The sequence below is a fragment of the Narcine bancroftii genome, unplaced genomic scaffold, assembly GCF_036971445.1.
Source record: "Narcine bancroftii isolate sNarBan1 unplaced genomic scaffold, sNarBan1.hap1 Scaffold_114, whole genome shotgun sequence".
In the NCBI taxonomy this organism is placed as follows: Eukaryota; Metazoa; Chordata; class Chondrichthyes; order Torpediniformes; family Narcinidae; genus Narcine; species Narcine bancroftii.
In genome coordinates, this window is record NW_027211849.1 from 23,493 (window position 1) to 31,045 (window position 7,553).

A 7,553-nucleotide genomic window follows, 5' to 3' on the forward strand; every position below is an offset into this window, starting at 1 on the left:
TAAAGTTAACAGTGCACAAAAAAGCAAGGCTGTGTCTTTGGCTCATTGATTATACAGGATCTGGTGGCATCAGGGAAGAAACTGACATTGTGGCATTGACCTCTATTCCTCAGGCTCCAGTACCTTATCCAATGATAGTAGAGTGAGGAAGTTATGGTCTGGTGTGGTGGAGGTTTTACATGATAGAGACTTTTATTTTAAGACAGCATGTCATGTATAGGTTCTAACTGGAGTGAATTCTGGTGCCTGTGATGTTACAGGGACAGTTAAACACCCTCTCGAAATTATCATTTTCCTGAGAGATGGCACCTCCAGACCAGGCAGTGATGCAACCTACCAGAATGATCTGCATAATACACCTGTGGAGGTTAAGGTGTGTCTTCATTGCGATAATGAATCTCCTCAGGTACATCTCACAGTATAGCCAATGGTGAGGCTTTTTTGTGAAAGCATCACCATGGAGGCTCCATGACAGATCCTCAGAGTTTTAATGCTTAGGAATTTGACGTTCGCGAACATCTGCACTCCTGACACCTCCATGAAGACTGGGTCGTGTTCTTTTGACTTCCTGCTGAATCCAAAATCTTATCCATTGTTTTGTTGACATTGAGTGAATGGTTTGATTTGTTAGCATTCAACCAGCTGATCTATGTCCTTCCTTCTTCGCTACATCATTGCCATTTATTGTTTGCTGACCATTCTGGTGTCATCAGCCAACATGTCGATGGCAATGGAATTATGGCTCACCACACACAGTCATGGGTTTGCAGAGAGTAGAGCAGGGGGCTAAGCACACATCCTTGGACTGCGCCTGTGTTGATGATCAGTGGGGAAGAGACCTTGTTTCCAATTCGTCCTGACTGTGGTCTTCCAATGAGAATGTCAAAGATCCAATTGCAGAGTGAGGTACAGAGGGATAAAGTTAGTTGCTTTTTGACCAGCACTGAGGGAACAATGGTATTGAAGGACTTCCTGAAGTTGATAACTAATCTAATATTGCTCCTTTTGAATCAACAGAGACTACCTAAATGAATTGAACTATGAATTAACCACATGCAGTCTCTTTTGCCTCCCTTGTTGCTCGACGTTTAATATTGATGAGTTGGAAAGATGCTGTTGCCCGTAAAAACACTCAATTACTCTGCGATATGGTGGCAGGCCTAACTTTGAATAATCAGATGTTCTTCCACAAATTCATATTTAAACATTCTATGTCCATGGGCACTTTAATTCAAAGTTTTTGTAACATTTAATCAATTGGACCTTGCTTTATATGTTTGTGTTTTTTAATGGTAGTGAAATTTTATGTACTCACTAAAGAACTTCAGAAGGGAAGGGGAAGGAATTTTGAGTATAGTATACTCCTTAAATCATGTTCTATTAGACATATGTTTTAATTGTTTAAATGTTTATCACTTTATTTCTGTTTGTTATGATATAATGGTTAGACATTATCAATTTATTTTTATAATTTGTATTTTATCTGAATATTCCTTTTTATGTATTACCATTGATTAATGGCTTCTGTTTGTTTCCTGTTTCTGTAAAGGCCACTGAAAATATTTTAAAAGAGAGCCTCATGCCTTTGAAGCAATGGGCCTCCTGCCGGGTACCGGATATGAAAGGGGCCACCAGCCGGATGTGGATTGGGCCTCCTGCCAGATGCCGGATGTGGTATAGTCCTCCTGCCGGATGTGGAATGGGCCTCCATCCGGATGCCGGATGTGAAATGGGCCTCCTGCCGGATGTGGAATGGGACTCCTGCCGGATGCTGGATGTGGAATAGTCCTCCTGCCGGATGTGGAATGAGCCTCAATCCGGATGCCGGATGTGCAGTGTGCCTCCTGCTGGGAAGGTAATTATTTACTTATTTTTTGTTCTCATGCACCTATTTCCACTTTTTGTGAAGATACCTTTCATATCTTGTCAGGTTCAGAATCAGGATTTATTGTCAAGAACATGTCCTAATATTTGGTGATTTAGGGCAGCAGGATGGAGAAAACATTCATCTTATAACCATCGTTCAGAACTAGACTTAAAAATAAAGTTAACAGTGCACAAAAAAGCAAGGCTGTGTCTTTGGCTCATTGATTACACAGGATCTGGTGGCATCAGGGAAGAAACTGACATTGTGGCATTGACCTCTATTCCTCAGGCTCCAGTACCTTATCCAATGATAGTAGAGTGAGGAAGTTATGGTCTGGTGTGGTGGAGGTTTTACATGATAGAGACTTTTATTTTAAGACAGCATGTCATGTATAGGTTCTAACTGGAGTGAATTCTGGTGCCTGTGATGTTACAGGGAGAGTTAAACACCCTCTCGAAATTATCATTTTCCTGAGAGATGGCACCTCCAGACCAGGCAGTGATGCAACCTACCAGAATGATCTGCATAGTACACCTGTGGAGGTTAAGGTGTGTCTTCATTGCGATAATGAATCTCCTCAGGTACATCTCACAGTATAGCCAATGGTGAGGCTTTTTTGTGAAAGCATCACCATGGAGGCTCCATGACAGATCCTCAGAGTTTTAATGCTTAGGAATTTGACGTTCGCGAACATCTGCACTCCTGACACCTCCATGAAGACTGGGTCGTGTTCTTTTGACTTCCTGCTGAATCCAAAATCTTATCCATTGTTTTATTGACATTGAGTGAATGGTTTGATTTGTTAGCATTCAACCAGCTGATCTATGTCCTTCCTTCTTCGCTTCATCATTGCCATTTATTGTTTGCTGACCATTCTGGTGTCATCAGCCAACATGTCGATAGCAATGGAATTATGGCTTACCACACACAGTCATGGGTTTGCAGAGAGTAGAGCAGGGGGCTAAGCACACATCCTTGGACTGCGCCTGTGTTGATGATCAGTGGGGAAGAGACCTTGTTTCCAATTCGTCTTGACTGTGGTCTTCCAATGAGAATGTCAAAGATCCAATTGCAGAGTGAGGTACAGAGGGATAAAGTTAGTTGCTTTTTGACCAGCACTGAGGGAACAATGGTATTGAAGGACGTCCTGACGTTGATAACTAATCTAATATTGCTCCCTTTGAATCAACAGAGACTACCTAAATGAATTGAACTATGAATTAACCACATGCAGTCTCTTTTGCCTCCCTTGTTGCTCGACGTGTAATATTGATGAGTTGGAAAGATGCTGTTGCCCGTAAAAACACACATTTACTCTGTGATATGGTGGCAGGCCTAACTTTGAATTAATGAGATATTCTTCCACAGATTCACATTTAAACATTCTATGTCCATGGGCACTTTAATTCAAAGTTTTTGTAACATTTAATCACTTGGACCTTGCTTTATATGTTTGTGCTTTTTAATGGTAGTGAAATTTTATGTACTCACTGAAGAACTTCAGAAGGGAAGGGGAAGGAATTTTGAGTATAGTATACTCCTTAAATCATGTTCTATTAGACATATGTTTTAATTGTTTAAATGTTTATCACTTTATTTCTGTTTGTTATGATATAATGGTTAGACATGATCAATTTATTTTTATAATTTGTATTTTATCTGAATATTCCTTTTTATGTATTACCATTGATTAATGGCTTCTGTTTGTTTCCTGTTTCTGTAAAGGCCACTGAAATATTTTAAAAGAGAGCCTCATGCCTTTAAAGCAATGGGCCTCCTGCCGGGTACCGGATATGAAAGGGGCCACCAGCCGGATGTGGATTGGGCCTCCTGCCAGATGCCGGATGTGGTATAGTCCTCCTGCCGGATGTGGAATGGGCCTCCATCCGGATGCCGGATGTGAAATGGGCCTCCTGCCGGATGTGGAACGGGACTCCTGCCGGATGCTGGATGTGGAATAGTCCTCCTGCCGGATGTGGAAAGAGCCTCAATCCGGATGCCGGATCTGCAGTGTGCCTCCTGCTGGGAAGGTAATTATTTACATATTTTTTGGTCTCATGCACCTATTTCCACTTTTTGTGAAGATACCTTTCATATCTTGTCAGGTTCAGAATCAGAATTTATTGTCAAGAACATGTCCTAATATTTGGTGATTTGAGGCAGCAGGATGGAGAAAACATTAATCTTATAACCATCGTTCAGAACTAGACTTAAAAATATAGTTAACAGTGCACAAAAAAGCAAGGCTGTGTCTTTGGCTCATTGATTATACAGGAACTGGTGGCATCAGGGAAGAAACTGTCATTGTGGCATTCACCTCTATTCCTCAGGCTCCAGTACCTTATCCAATGATAGTAGAGTGAGGAAGTTATTGTCTGGTGTGGTGGAGGTTTTACATGATACAGACTTTTATTTTAAGACAGCATGTCATGTATAGGTTCTAACTGGAGTGAATTCTGGTGCCTGTGATGTTACAGGGAGAGTTAAACACCCTCTCGAAATTATCATTTTCCTGAGACATGGCACCTCCAGACCAGGCAGTGATGCATCCTACCAGAATGATCTGCATAGTACACCTGTGGAGGTTAAGGTGTGTCTTCATTGCGATAATGAATCTCCTCAGGTACATCTCACAGTATAGCCAATGGTGAGGCTTTTTTGTGAAAGCCTCACCATGGAGCCTCCATGACAGATCCTCAGAGTTTTAATGCTTAGGAATTTGACGTTCGCGAACATCTGCACTCCTGACACCTCCATGAAGACTGGGTCGTGTTCTTTTGACTTCCTGCTGAATCCAAAATCTTATCCATTGTATTGTTGACATTGAGTGAATGGTTTGATTTGTTAGCATTCAACCAGCTGATCTATGTCCTTCCTTCTTCGCTTCATCATTGCCATTTATTGTTTGTTGACCATTCTGGTGTCATCAGCCAACATGTCGATAGCAATGGAATTATGGCTCACCACACACAGTCATGGGTTTGCAGAGAGTAGAGCAGGGGGCTAAGCACACATCCTTGGACTGCGCCTGTGTTCATGATCAGTGGGGAAGAGACCTTGTTTCCAATTCTTCCTGACAGTGGTCTTCCAATGAGAATGTCAAAGATCCAATTGTAGAGTGAGTTACAGAGGGATAAAGTTAGTTGATTTTTGACCAGCACTGAGGGAACAATGGTATTGAAGGACGTCCTGAAGTTGATAACTAATCTAATATTGCTCCTTTTGAATCAACAGAGACTACCTAAATGAATTGAACTATGAATTAACCACATGCAGTCTCTTTTATCTCCCTTGTTGCTCGACGTGTAATATTGATGAGTTGGAAAGATGCTGTTGCCCGTAAAAACACTCAATTACTCTGCGATATGGTGGCAGGCCTAACTTTGAATAATCAGATGTTCTTCCACAGATTCACATTTAAACATTCTATGTCCATGGGCACTTTAATTCAAAGTTTTTGTAACATTTAATCACTTGGACCTTGCTTTATATGTTTGTGTTTTTTAATGGTAGTGAAATTTTATGTACTCACTAAAGAACTTCAGAAGGGAAGGGGAAGGAATTTTGAGTATAGTATACTCCTTAAATCATGTTCTATTAGACATATGTTTTAATTGTTTAAATGTTTATCACTTTATTTCTGTTTGTTATGATATAATGGTTAGACATGATCAATTTATTTTTATAATTTGTATTTTATCTGAATATTCCTTTTTATGTATTACCATTGATTAATGGCTTCTGTTTGTTTCCTGTTTCTGTAAAGGCCACTGAAAATATTTTAAAAGAGAGCCTCATGCCTTTGAAGCAATGGGCCTCCTGCCGGGTACCGGATATGAAAGGGGCCACCAGCCGGATGTGGATTGGGCCTCCTGCCAGATGCCGGATGTGGTACAGTCCTCCTGCCGGATGTGGAATGGGCCTCCATCCGGATGCCGGATGTGAAATGGGCCTCCTGCCGGATGTGGAACGGGACTCCTGCCGGATGCTGGATGTGGAATAGTCCTCCTGCCGGATGTGGAAAGAGCCTCAATCCGGATGCCGGATGTGCAGTGTGCCTCCTGCTGGGAAGGTAATTATTTACATATTTTTTGTTCTCATGCACCTATTTCCACTTTTTGTGAAGATACCTTTCATATCTTGTCAGGTTCAGAATCAGGATTTATTGTCAAGAACATGTCCTAATATTTGGTGATTTGGGGCAGCAGGATGGAGAAAACATTCATCTTATAACCATCGTTCAGAACTAGACTTAAAAATAAAGTTAACAGTGCACAAAAAAGCAAGGCTGTGTCTTTGGCTCATTGATTATACAGGATCTGGTGGCATCAGGGAAGAAACTGACATTGTGGCATTGACCTCTATTCCTCAGGCTCCAGTACCTTATCCAATGATAGTAGAGTGAGGAAGTTATGGTCTGGGTGGTGGAGGTTTTACATGATAGAGACTTTTATTTTAAGACAGCATGTCATGTATAGATTCTGACTGGAGTGAATTCTGGTGCCTGTGATGTTACAGGGAGAGTTAAACACCCTCTCGAAATTATCATTTACCTGAGAGATGGCACCTCCAGACCAGGCAGTGATCCACCCTACCAGAATGATCTGCATAGTACACCTGTGGAGGTTAAGGTGGTTTCATTGTGATAATGAATCTCCTCAGGTACATCACACAGTATTGCCAATGGTGAGGGTTTTTTGTGAAAGCATCACCATGGAGGCTCCATGACAGATCCTCAGAGTTTTAATGCTTAGGAATTTGACGTTCGCGAACATCTGACGACTCCTTAGTTAATTTGGTGTTGGTTCTGGTATGTGTGAGTTGGTCATGACCCCAGTAGTATCTTCCTCCTGGTTGATGTGGAATTCTCCAAATGCCAGATGCCGGATGTGGAATGTTTCTGCTACGAGATGCCGGATGTGGAATGGTCGGCCTGCCAGATGCCAGATGTGGAATAGTCCACCTTTCAATGCCGGATGTGGAATGTTCCTGATGCTAGATGCCAGATGTGGAATAGCTTTTCTGCCAGATGTGGGATGGTCCGCCTGCCAGATGTGGAATTGTCCGCCTACCAGTTGCCAGATGTGCGATGGTCTGCCTGCGAGATATGGAATGGTCTGCTTGCCAGATGTGGAATGGACCACCTGCCAGGTGCCAGGTGTGGATAGTCCACCTCCCAGATGCCAGATGAGGAATGGACCGCCAGCCAGGTGCCTGTTGTGGGATGGTCTGTCTTGCAGGTGCCGGATTTGGACTGGGCCTCCTGACGGATGTCAGCTGTGTAATAGTCCTTCTGGTTGTAGAAAGGGCCTGCTAAAGGAAAAGATACTTTGGGGAATCTCCGATGTTCTTCTACCTTGATCACATTTAAACTTTCTCTGTTTATGAGCTACTTTTATTCAATATTTTCCTAATTTATGTGATCACTAGAAACTTGCTTTATTATTTTGTGTTTTACTTTAATGGTAGTGAAATGATTTGTACTTACCTGAGAAGTTCAGAAGGGGAGAGGATAGAATTTGTCGTATTATATAATTTTGTGACTTTTTACAATTCGCCATATGTTATAATTGTTGAAGTTTTTATGACTTTGTTGTCATTTGACTGTTATGATATAGTGTTTATATAATAGTTTGATTCCTCTTCTCTAACACTTTCATCTTTCTGTTTCCAGGTGCTCAATCAT